At 38.5% G+C, this 14011-nt stretch overlaps 1 protein-coding gene across 1 annotated transcript in view; it reads right to left on the bottom strand.

The window, feature by feature from the left end:
• Positions 1-7795: 7795 nt before the first annotated feature.
• The window catches only part of LOC126183871 (importin-13), a 190990-nt gene continuing 184774 nt past the window's right edge, over positions 7796-14011 (bottom strand). Inside the window, exon 18 of the mRNA XM_049926165.1 lies at positions 7796-10524. The gene's annotated coding sequence lies outside the window, so the exon portion shown is untranslated. The remainder of the gene's footprint in view (positions 10525-14011) is intronic.

Here is a 14011-nt window from a genome sequence, read left to right as displayed (position 1 = left end):
CATATTTGTTTCTTTATTATGGCATAATGCCATACGTGGTAGAAGATGAAAACGTGTGCTTGAAATGCAGTGAACAGTTGAAACTAGCCAATAGTATGGAATAAAACACTTCGTTTGAAACAAACTGGTTGCCTCAGCGCAAAAGATAAATAAAAGCCGAATTTCTTTGGCAAAGTGACAAAAATAACTCCATTGTTCTGCAAGGCGATTAATGCTTGACTTGTCAGAAAGGTGGAAATAAAATCAGATCTGGAACTAACAACATACTGTAGCCTTCGATAATTATGTGGATGTATTTTAATTCAGTTGATAGCCCTCAGCCACAGAAATCACTTTTCTTTCCATTTAATGTGAGAGCAGTAAACGAAGAGGAAACAGCAAAAATCACTAAATGTAAACACAGATCACATGGATCTACGATCGAGCATTTGAGATAGGACACAAAAAATTAAAAAAAAAAATCTTTTCAAAAATGTTCGTTTTGTAGTGCACATCTTTCTGAAGAGTCTGATGCATAAAACATATAACTTCGAGGAAATGTAAGCCATGTTATTTGGTCTTAAGTGTGCCAAGGGCAGTGCCACGCCTCTTCACACAGCATTCTTCTACCGCACGTCACTGTACTTCGCACTGTGGAACTCAAATGTCTATATTTTGTACTGGGTGCCATCAAACTATATTCAGGGCAGTGCAAATTAAAATGTCCTGTGGTGTATCTCCTGCTCCCAGTCGGCCGGTTTGACATCATGCCCCCCCCACCCCCCACCCCACAATTAATAGTGGATGGGATTATTTGTGCCCGGAAGAACAAGAGCCCCTCAGAAAATTTGGACTCTTTATTGCCTATTAGCTAGTAACTTGCTGTTCTGTGTGACATAAAATGAAATACAGGATACACAAAACCAGGTAAGACAAGAGGCAAGCAAGACAGTACACAGTTCTTCAATCCTTAAGTCCTAGTGTTCTTTTTTTTCCCCTCTCTAATCTTGCTACAGCTTTACATGGTGTGCTTTCCTTTCTGCGAAAGAATCTATTACCTCATCAAAGTTTGTCAAACGTTTTGCTACATGAAAAACCTAAATGCTGTTGTCTAATACTGCAAAAGCAGTTAATACAAATAGTACCCAAGACTGGTGTGGTTTCTCGATCTGATTACGTCTATGTTGTCACTGTCTGCTAGACAAAAGAAAACAGGCCTTTCTAATGTTTTGGTAATGATGGTCATTTTTATAATACGACAGAATATACTTCGCGAAGTAACAATATGAAATGCCTATTTGGCCTACTGCAATCAAAATGATTTATGTTAGGAAATGGTTGCACATTTCATTCATACGCTCCAGTTTTTGAAGCACGAGATAGAAAAGTAGTAGTAGTACGAAATGTTTGTATAAATTTGGAATCGTCATATTATTCCATAATTTGTGTGATGTCCCCGTTTCTTCTCCTTCCTCGTTCTAACAAACTATCTTCTCATCAATAATTCTGTAACTATTCCTACCATTGTCAAAGCTCATTCTCCGGTTAACTCTACTAACCCTGCCAGAATCAACGGTTTAGTTACCCAGCGATTATTCTCCGGTTAGGCGTTATTACGTGTTCGTTCAACGCGTTTTCCGCACTACTCCCAGAATAGAACTTATGAGCTGCTAGCCAGGAAATGTAAAACTTGCCCTTTCTACTGTAGCGATGTGGCCAAAAATTTTCTGTTTAAATTTCATTTTCTTGGATACACCGAGAAGATAATACATAATCTTTCTTACCTGTTATTCTTGTTAGTCGTTTATTTCCACTCTGGTAGTCTGAATCTATGGACATAGCTAGTAATTATAACAACGATGATCATTCGCATACCCAATCAATCAATCACATAAACAAACGGCATTCACCCGTTCGGCTTTATTCCGCTCAGCTCGTATAGCGCCGTCACCTTTTGTCTGCAGGAAAGTTTATTTCTAGATGCGATGAGGATTCCCCTGGCATGGACATCATGTACACTATGCACGCATTCAAAAAGCAACTTATGATTCATTCATAAATCAACTTAGAATGTGTTAAAAAAGCAGCAGGGATGCATTTCAAAATCATTTGAATAATCGATAGACTAGCGTGCGCTAGATGCATTGTGAAACAAGATTTTTTTCCCCTCAAGAATACGAATTTGCCCCCCTCATGACCAAAATTGCCACCCGGTTCCGATACCCTGGTTTGCTGCGGACACAACCAACAGCGACATTTCTGTACACAGAAGCGGGAGAAGGTACTACCCATACGCGACTCAACTGCGCATGATCTCGCTCGTAACTGCTTAAATGAATAGAATGTAAACAGTTGTGACGTCACACTCATAGGAGGCAATTTGTAGTCGCGAAGGATTGCATAGTCTTCCTAAACCCTTTGACACATTTTGCTGATGGCAAACGCTTGTATGAACACTGTCTTTATATATATGAAACATTTCCTTTGCAATTTAGGTTTTATTCTCCCGTTCATACATTGTTGCTGCAGCATTATTCTGCAGTAGCGGGATACAGTAATATCCTTCATTGGAGTATCGGTTCTTACCGGTCAAAATTACAAAAAACTAACTGAAAATTAAAACAACGAAAAATTCCCGGAATTCTAAAAAATTCCCGGGTATTTCCCGGATCTCCCGGTTGTCCTGGGTTGTATACACCCTGTTCTTACTCATTCAACATGTCAGCAGTTGTTTTCCCATAGTCTCTGTATTTCTTAGTGATCTTCTTATGAAAGATTTGCTGTGTGTAAAAAATTGGCCAAGGCCTTGGGAGTAAAGGAGAGTCGCCTCACAAAACAAAACTCATGGGTTTAGACTTCACATAGGTAGCATCTTTTTTTCCTCTATAGTCATTTTCCTTTCTTTTGTTTAGATTTTAATGAAAGAAATAGACTTGATTTAATTTACAGCCTGACACACTGTTAAATAAGAACAGAAGAGAAATTGACGTTGTTATGAAGCAAAACTAAGAGGTATAATTCTTATAAGATTTCAAGGCAAAATGTTATAATAAAAAAATGAATATCACAATACATCATACACTTAATAAAATAGGTGAACAGTATGCTGTTTTCTGAGTAGAGAATTTGGTTGGAAATTGAAAGTGTGTGAATTTTATCAAAACGTTTCTTGTAAATCCATTTCTTACCAGATGTAAAGGCTGTCAGTGGTAACAGAGTTATTGTCCAGAAAAACATGTATGGAACAAGAACTGATATTGTGGGTAGGAAACTGAAGGTAGAAATGCTGAACTCTATTTTCAAATATTCCCTTACAAAGAAAAATCCAGGCATATTGCCCCAATTTAATTCTCCGCCACTGCAATGACGAGTGACAAACATAGGTGTCAGTAGTGATGAGAAACAGCTGAAACCACTACAACTGAACAAAGCTCCAAGTCCTGATGAAAACCCTGTACTACTCTACAGAGAATTTGTGGCTGAGTTAGTTGTTCTTTTAAGCATATAAATCATAAATTCCTCAAACAAAAAACTGTAACCTGTAGTTGGAAGAAAGTACAATTCACACTCATATACAAGAAGGATATTCAGAATAAATCCCCGAAACTACCATCCAAAATATTTGACATTCATCTATTGTAGAATCTTAGAATATAATCTGATCTCAAAAGTAATGACGTATCTCGAACAGAATGGCTAGCTGCGTGCCAATCAACACGGATCCCGTAAAAATCAGTAACATAAAATCCAACTCACACTATTGTCATATGACATCCTGAATGTTGTGGATCGAGGCAGTCAGGTAGAGGCAGTATTTCTTGACTTCTGAAAAGCCTCAACTCAGTATTACATTAATGATTATTAGTGAGATACTATCATAAAGCGAATCAAATGAAATTTGTGAGTGGACTGAGGATTTCCTGGTAGGGAGAACACAGTACGATATTTTGAATGAAGAGTCATTGACAGGCTTAGAAGTAATTTCAGGTATGTCCCAAGGAAATGTATTGGGATCCTTTATGTTGGAAAGTAATCACATGGCAGACAATATGAACAGTAACCACACACTTTTTGCAGATGATGGCATTACTTACAAATGAAGTACTACTTACAAATGAAGTACTACTTGAAAAATGCTGCATAAGTAATCAGTCAGATTTTGATACGATTTAAAATGTGGTGAAAAGACTGCCAACTAGTTTTAAATGTTCAGAAATGTAAAGCTGTCCACTTCAAAAAATAATCTGCTGTATCTTATGAGAACAGTATTTATGGGTCACAACTGGAATAAGGCAACTCAATTAAGACACCTATTATCCTGCAAAAGCCTTCTTACAAAGTTTCAAAAACCAGCATTAAGTGAAGAATCTAGGAATTCATACAACCTCATATATATTACTCCTATAAGACCCACGAAGATAAGACTGGACTAATTACAGCAAGCACAAACACATTTATGCACTCATTCTTCCAAATAAGTGGTACCCTCTGTCATGCACTTAACAATGATTTGCAGAACATAGGTAGGTGTAGGTGTGTGTGTGTGTGTGAGAGAGAGAGAGAGAGAGAGAGAGAGAGAGAGAGAGAGAGAGAGAGAGAGATGTCAATACACTATGGGTAAAGTCACCCAAGGAAAATGTAAAAATCATATCAAACAGCATGCAGCTTTAGAATTACACTTCTATTCTTCTGTTTACAGAGCTTCACTCAAAATCTTACACAACATAGCAGCAGACAAATGCTTGTGATAATCCAACATATCAAGGATAAACACAGTGAAGAAGATTTGTTACAATCATGGCTGATGCCACTGTGAGGGCAGACTGTCCATAGCACTGAATACACAATAGTAATACTGAATGTTTCTCATGGTCATACATTCATCATTTTGCACCATCACTCAGATGTTATGTCCAAATTTCTGCCTAGCCATATTATTGAGTAATGCCACCTGTGAATGCAGTAGATGATTCTGGGGAAATGATAGGACAGCTCCTCTAACACTGTGGTTAATTACTTTCCACATTCTTCTTTCAAATTACAAATAAACTTCACTTAAATAAAGATCCACTTTAATATCCATTAAAGTTTCATACCACTGGGGAAGGAAGATGACACTGAGAATACATGGAACTACACCTTTATCCTTGTTAACATGCTTTTAAGCAGTTACTTCACACGTCTACAAACTATTTTTATTTCACTGGAATTTAACAGGTACTTCATGCAGCACATGTTTTAATACATGCATGACTTGGCATTGAGTTAGCTTGTATATGCACCATTTAAACTAGTCCCAAGATTGTACTAAACACAAAGATCATTTTATGATGTAATGGACAACTCTTTAGACACGAAAGCTTATCACACTTGGTTAATAACCACTATTTGTCCCAGGAATATATTTTGTATGAAGGTATTCAGATACTTGACACTGACTGCCACTTACAAAAGCATATGTTAACATACTGTGAATAATTTAAAACTTTCATTAATGTCTGTCATACATTAACAAATTGTATTATGGACACATCAAAAAAGACATATCAAAATAAATACACGACTTAATAATATCCACTATTTTAGGTTAAGAACATTTTATAGTTACAAAAAGTACAAAAACTGTCAATATCAGTAATTTACTGCCTGACACTGTAAAAACATCAGTACTACAGATTTTCTTGCAAATGTTGATCAAAATAGAAATAGTTAAGTATGTACATCCAAGTACGGCCACTCAAAGACAGAATAAATGTTAGGTTATCAGTGGAATTACATTGAGCTATTAATTTTAACTAATTTTCCATACATTTTTATTTTCATGACAATAGGAAACGTTATGAAACCAGATAGCACACGTTCCACTTCCTTCCTTCCTTCCTTCCTTCCTTCCTTCCTCACTCCCTCCCTCCCTTTAATTTTTCTCCTCCTCTATGGAAAGAAGGCAATGAGTGTGACAGATAGGAATATAAACTGTCTACTGTTAATTAACACACAACACACAACAGTTACAGCAAGCAAAGCATTACTACATCTTTGTTCAGGAGTCATAGATGGAGAAATGAAGTACAAATAATTGTGAACATGAAAAACAAGGAACTGCAAATGCTGTGGTATTACAAGTATACCATTCAGAGTTCTATATTTTTCATTTCTTAGTATAGGAATTATTATATGAACAAGTGGCAAATTTGAACAATATTTTGTTGCTGGTATTCATAAGTGCTTCACCAATGAGTTTCCAGCTACAGTAAGACTTTTTTTAACTCAGTCACACACAAGATTCTGCATGCTCATTTCCTGTCACTGAAATTTGCAATTCTTTTCAGAAAACAACAATAAAAACATCTACAACTGCACTACATGATCAAAATGGAGTACTTGTCTACAGATTTCTCAGCATTCAAATAAATGTATGCACATAGTCTCTGTAACTGTCATTCACTAATAATTTTAAAAACCGTGATAATGAAATAGATACCTGCATATGTGCCCAGTATATTAGAAGATTTCATGAAAAGGAAAGTTGCTACTCGGTATATAGTGGAAATGCTGAGTTGCAGATAAGCACACAAAAAGACTGTCACAACTAAGCTTTGTCAAAAATGGACGACAGACACATACACCACTCATGCAGACACGACACACACACACACACACACACACACACACACACACACACACACAACTGAAGCCACACTGTGAGCAGCAGCAGCAGTGCATGACAGGAGTGGTAAATGGGTAGGGGTAAGGATGAGGGTGGTGTGTGGATGGGGAGGGATAGTAGGGTAGGGGTGGGGGACCATGAAGCACTGCTGGGTAGCATGCAGGGACAGTGCAGTCAGGTTGGACGGAGGGCAGGGGAGAGGCTGAGGGGGAGGGTAGAAGAAAAGGAGAGAAGTAAAAAGACTGGGTGCATTGGTGGCATGGTGGCCATTCATGCGGACAGACAGCTTGTTGGTTGTCATGCCCACATAGAATGCAGCAGTGAGTTTCGACCACCTCTCGTCACGGCCTGAAATGAGAAATGTCCTGCCCACTATCCTTCCCACCTCTCCCACAGTGGTATTCCGCCATTCACCAAACCTACACAATATACTTGTCCATCCCTACACACCCCCTGCTCCCAACCCCGTACCTCACGGCTCATATCCTTATAATAGACATAGATGCAAGACATCCTCCCACCACCACCTACTCCTCCAGTCCGGTCACAAACATCACCTATACATTCAAGTATAGGGCTACCTGTGAAACCAGTCATGTGATCTGCAAGCTAAGCTGCTACCACTGTGCTGCATTCTATGTGAGCATGACAACCAACAAGCTGTCTCTCCACATCAATGGAAAGCAACAAACTGTGGTCAAGAAACAAGTGGACTACCCTGCTACTGAGCACACTGCCCAACGTATTTCAATGACTGCTTCACACAGCCTGTGCCATATGGATCCTTCCCACCAACACTAACTTTTCTGAATTGTGTAGGTGGGAACTCTCCTTGCAATATATCGTACGTTCCCGTAATCCTCCTGGCTTCATCCTTCGTTAGTCACTGTCCCCACCCATTCAGTAACTTCCCTGTACCCATTTCAGCACTACACAGCCCTCATTCCACCAATGCACCCAGTCTTTTTACTTCTCTCCTTTTCCGCTACCCCCCCCCCCCCCCCAACTCTCCGACTCTCCATGGTCCACTGTCTAACCCGACTACACCTGGCTGCCCTACCCTCTCTCCACCTCGTCCCTGCACGCTCCCCAGCTGCACTTCACTGTCCCCAACCCGTACCCTACTATCCCTCCCCCTCCCCACCCGTCTCCTCCTTACCCCCACCCAGTTGCCACTCACATCATGCACTGCTGCTGCTGCTCGCAGTGTGGCTTCAGCTGCCAGAGACCACAGTCATGTGTGTGTGAGTTGCACTTGCGTGAGTGATGTATGTCTCTGTCATCTATTATCGACAGAAGCACTGTCGGCCAAAAGCTTAGTTGTGACAATCTTTTTGTTGTGCCATTCTGCGACTCAGCATCTTCACTATATAGTAAGTAGCAACTTTCCTTTTCATAATACTGTCACATTCCATCCTGGATTTTCCATTGTTTGATACTAGAAGATCTGACTGATAAAACAATTTAAACATAATGATTTCAGATTTTATGACAATTTTCAACCCAAGCCCTGATGCTGGGAGAAAGGCATTATTCTCACACTTTATTACTGTGTTACACATAAATTCAGTCTTAGGAAAGGCAAGACATACAAAACATACAATGTACCTCATAAAAACATCCACATCCACAACAAAATACAACACAGTTAACAGAATAGGATTTGCGTTTAGTGAAAAATGAAACATAAATTTCAGAGGAACTGATTGACTTAAAATACAGAATTAAATCTATGACCTCAAATATACATCACATAAACATAGTAAGAAAGGAAGAGAGCAAATATTTTAATGGAGATTTACTGTAGTCTGCAAAATGATGCACATTCTCTTGCTACACACAATAGTCTTTCTCCTGCAAAAAGATCAGAAACAGTTACACAAATGTACAAGAAAGAAGGGTTAGCTTTTAAAACATACCGATATTGACAGAGCTCAGAAGAATCACAGCGGACTGTAAATACCTGCCAACATTTGGAATGTCTGGCCATCAGGCAAATGGTCATGCAAGAAAAGGGGGATAATTATTGAACTATATGAAACAAAATTGTCATAACTTCTCAATAGTTTGTGTTAGGATGTTCAAACTTCACGGTTGGCCATACTGATTTACCAACAAATGATGGGAATTAGTACGCACTGAATGGTTTGGTTCAGTGATGATGCCCACTTTCATTTGGATGGGTTCATCAATAACCAAAATTGGCACATTTGGGGAACTGAGAATCCGCATTTCGTGATTGAGAAGTCTCTTCACCTTCAATGTCTGACTTTGTGGTGAGTAATGTCCAGTCATGTAATAATTGGTGCGATATTCCTTGATAGCACGGTGACTACTAAATGGTGAGTGAAGGTTTTGGAAGATGATTTCATCCCCATTATCCAAAGTGACCCTGACTTCGACAAGATGAGGTTCCTGCAAGATTGAGCTCGACCCCACCAAAGGAGTAGAGTGTTTGATGTCCTGGAGGAGCACTTTGGGGACCGCATTCCGGCTCTGGGGTACCTGGAGGCCACTGGCATAGGCTTGATTGGCTGCCATATTCTCCGGATCTGAACACCGAAACTCCTTTTAGTGGGGCTATATTAAGACAAGGTGTACAGCAATAACGCAAAAATCATTGCTTAACTGATACAGCCATTCAGCAGGTCATCGACAGCATCAATGTTCTGACACCTCAGCGGGTCATGCACAATTTCGCATTTGTCTGCACCACATCATCGCCAATGATGACAGGCATGTCGAACATGTCATAACCAAAATCAGAATACCTGTACTGTCATTTACATGTTAAATAAAGTATGTGCACACTGTAGTTTATAACTAATTTACGTTTTTCTTTCATACAGTTCAATAATTGTCACCCTATATGAACACTTTTTTATACTGACCCAATTGGCCAGCTGGCAATACCTTGTAAGCACCACTTTTCAGGATTAAAGGGTAAGACAGTTAATTGTTCTGGAAGTGGACGATAATCCTAGCTATCAATAACAAACAACGCAGGACTCTCCTTCCTCTAGTAATACTTCTGCTACAGTCAGTAACTTTGACAAAAGCAGTGGTTATAAAATGCACAAAAATAATTCAATTATTATTTTATCATTACAAGTAAAAGTTCTTCAGAAATCAATGAGAATTAGTGAGCAGGAGACAAAGAATGAGCAATTGGATGTTTTCAGTTACTATGTAAAGTCCCCAGTAACTTGTTAAACAAAAAAAATTAAATCACATGAACAAAAGCAAGCAATAATCTACTGGCTAATCAGGTACATGCTTATGAAAAAGTGATTCACTCCTACAATTCTGACATAACTCGAAGTCATAAAAATTAGCAAAAGAGATCTAACATACAAAGCTAATCAAATTCAAATTAACAGTATACGAACACACCAATGAACAGAATCCACTGGTTTGAAAATGTTAAGAAAAACAATAATTTTAATTAAAGGAATGGTCAAATTTCTACTGCTACAAATTTGCAACACAACACAATATACACTAAATAAGGAAACACAACAGAAAGATCAATAAATTCGTAACTGTCTTTAGTTGTAAATGTCTTAGGGTTTTCTTTTTTTTTTAATATCGCTTTTTTCACTATTTTTCTGTGTACATCAATAGAAAATGTCACTACTTTTATTATAAAACACACGCACATACCAAATATTATTTGAATCCAGCACACAAATATCTCTGTTTTTACAACAACCCTATTTTTCTACATTAATAGTCACAACAGTCCTCAACTTAAGCACCTTTAGGAAATGAGAAACATAATTCATTCTTCTTTCTTTAAAAATGCAGTATATCCAAAATAGATCTCTTGAAGCTGCATCTTTCTTACATCATGTGAAACTGTAGCAATGAAGTGGTTCCTGTAAGAAATACAATGAGTTCATTAGTTTTATGGAGGTGTGATAGGTGCCTTTAACTACTATGAAAATGCTTTCATTCTTTTGCTGAGGTCAAAAAATAAAAATTACGGAGCAATTCAAATACAGTTATATAGTATTAATAATGAATGAACAGATGACACTTATCTGTATAAATACACATGCTGAGAGTGAAAAATTTTGTTTTGTTTGCCATCACTACTGAAGTCAAGGCAATCTCTCTCTCTCTCTCTCTCTCTCTCTCTCTGTGTGTGTGTGTGTGTGTGTGTGTGTGTGTGTGTGTGTGTGTGTGTGTGGGCGCGCGCGCGTGCGCACGCACTGTCTCGCATGTGAGTGTGCACATCATGTTTAGGCTGTTGGTCTCTATTATATTCCTCACGGTAACTGATACCTGCTTTTTCATATTTATGCACATTTATATCAGACTAAATTATAATACATAAAGGATAGATTGCTACCCACCACCTAGGGGAGATGTTGAGTCACAGACAGACACAACAAAAAGACTGCCATATATTTAAGCTTTTGGTCAAAAGGCCTTCTTCCAAAGTAAAAAGCACACACACACACACACACACACACACACACACAATCACTGTTTCTAGCCACTATGGTCAGACTGCAGACAGCTGTCAATGGTGAAGGTTAAGCAAGCAGCATAGGCTGGGGAGGGGTAAGGATAGCAGGATAGGATTGGGGAAAGCACAGTGCTGCTTGTGGAAGCATACAGGGACACGGTAGGGACAGGTACGGCTGCTACGTACAGTCAGGAGGATGGGGCAGGGAGGAGGCAGAAGAAAAGAGAAATTGAGAAATGGGGGGAAAAAAGACCAATGGGTATGTTGGCAGAAGAGGTGGTAATGCAGTGCTGGAATGAGAGCAGGGATGGAGATAAATAAGTGAAGGACAGAGACTAGCAAAGGCCAAGGCCAGGGGATTTATGGGAACACAGGGAGAGTTCCCACCTAAGCAAGTTTGCTTTAGTTTCACAGCCTGCACCATATGGATCCTTCCACAGCCTGGAACTCCCCCCTCCTCCCAAACCTCTAGCAGCCTTACCCTGTCCCTGCACCCTGCATGCTCCCACAACCAGCACTACATCTTCCCCACCCCTACTTTGCTATACCTCTGCCTCCCCACCTCATGCTGGCTCCTTACCCCTACCACTCACACCAGACTGCTGCTCCCACGAGGCACAGTTTCTTTCCGAAGTCTGGCCACAGTGGCTGGAGACACTCGAGTGTGATTTGTGCTCGTGTGACTGTACGCGTGTTTTCTACTTCGGAAGAAAGCCTTTTAGCTGGAAACTTAAATGTATAGCAGACTTTTTGTTGTGCCTACCTGTGATTCAATGTCTCCCCTATATGATGAGTAGGAATCTATCCTTTTCTCAAATTATTTTATTTTATTTTTCAGTGAAAGAAAGATTAACTTTCTCGACAGCTTTTAACTTGGTTTTAAAAATAGAGTATCAACTGTATATTTTTTGGAATGCAAAAACTATGCCACATAAATAATTGACCTCCAAGCTTTAATGCACTGAAAACCGCAGGACAACTGTACAGTTACATGTATCAGTATGTTTAAAAAAAATATGCCAAAGAAAATGGCAAAGAATTATCACAAAGTGCACTGAAACAACACTCTCTAAATGACATTCTCTAAACGAAATTTTGAGTTTCTGATCTCTAGAATGAAAGAAGCCCAAAACAGAAATGCTTTCTTGGCAAAAAAGAGCTCAAACAAAATAGAGTGTAGGAACTAAAAGTATAACTTTCTACGAATTTAAAAGGTGTTTCCAACTAAGTAATTATAAAGTACTGAAATAGCTTTTTTCCGTAAGTTTGATTTTAAATATGATACAATTGTGATTTTTCAAATACACAGTTATATTAAGATATTCTCATCACTCCTCCAATCTTAAGCGTCTCCTAAATTATTAAAAACATACTGCAAACACTCGCTCAAACTCTCTGTGTGTTCTTGTGTGTATTTTCCAGGTTTAGGGTTTGGCACAGAAGATCAATATATTTCTGAGACTTGTTTCAGTTTCATTTATAACTTGCATCGATTGTACAGGCCCAGACATTGCTATCAGTACACTGTCAATCACAGATGCCGAAGTCCAAAACTTTGTCGATTATCCGAAATACAGTTGGAATTGAGTATACAATTACAAATGTCATTTGTGTCTAACTCCAGCAATTTCAAAAAGTTACTTTTTTCATGAAGGCACAAATACCTGAATTTTCTATCTCTTGAAATTTCTCCCATTTCTTATGATCACATAACATTAGCTCTTGAATTACTGTGAACAATTTCCTAAAAAAAATTATTAATGAACGGTTCTAAACTTTAAGTACTGTAAGAGTTACATTCACGCTAAAGTAGAGTAGTTTGACAACAATACATACTGCTCAGCCAAGAGAAGAGTGTACCGTTTCTTGCTTCATAGTGTATGGGAGAAAGATACATTGGTAATATTGAAGCCATTCAGAAAATAATTTGTTGACTGACTATATATGAAGTAATACTAAAATAAATTGTTTCATTCTTGGAGAACTTTGTTAGCTGTGGCAGTCGAAATGACAACTCATAGTATTGAATAGTAAGAATGATTGTCTATGAGGGAGCTTCAGTATCAAGTCTAATTGCTCTGATTTTTTTCTTTTTTAACAGCAAACCTCTCTAATGATGCTCAATGCCTCTCTCTCAACATCTACCAGTTTGCCAACCATCCCTGCAATGACTTACCACCAACATAACCAAAAATGTGACCAAACGTGCCACTATTTCTTGGATGTTCTGTATCTCCTGCAGTAATCTTACTTGTTAGGTGTCCCAGGCAGCTGAGCATACTCAAGAATCAAGTAAACAAGTGATCTGTAAGCCAATTCTTTCACAGATAAATTACATTTTCTCACAATTTTTCCAACGAATCTCAGCCTGGCGTTTGCTTTCCTACCAGTTTTATGTGGTCGTAGCAATTTAGATCACTGCAGACAGTTACTCCTGGAAATATTACAGTTGTTACAGTTAACAGTGATTTATCACCAATAGTTTGCACACACCTGCTGGCCTACACGTATTCATAACTGCAATAACTCGAGGGAAGGATGAATCTCTCAGTGATCACTAATACATTGGCAGTCATTGGGAGCCACATTATTAACCTTTTAACTACATGTTTGTTCATTGCATTCACGAACTGTCAGCAATGTGGTTGAGCGGACATGCGGGCCACTAATCAAATACTTATCATCCAATTTTACAAAAACTACTTGGTGAAAAAATTTAATTCTTTCACATCCTACAGTAATATATCTTCGTCTGATAACAAACTGAATTACTTTTCGTTACTCGTCTTAAGTTACCGTGCTGCATCCAATGAAGTAAAGCATTGCACAGTATTTTAAAATTTTCGTGAAGGTAAAGACACAGTGAATAGATTTTGGTACGATTTGTTTTA

The sequence above is a fragment of the Schistocerca cancellata genome, chromosome 4, assembly GCF_023864275.1.
Source record: "Schistocerca cancellata isolate TAMUIC-IGC-003103 chromosome 4, iqSchCanc2.1, whole genome shotgun sequence".
NCBI lineage: Eukaryota > Metazoa > Arthropoda > Insecta > Orthoptera > Acrididae > Schistocerca > Schistocerca cancellata.
This window is presented reverse-complemented; position numbering and strand designations above follow the sequence as displayed.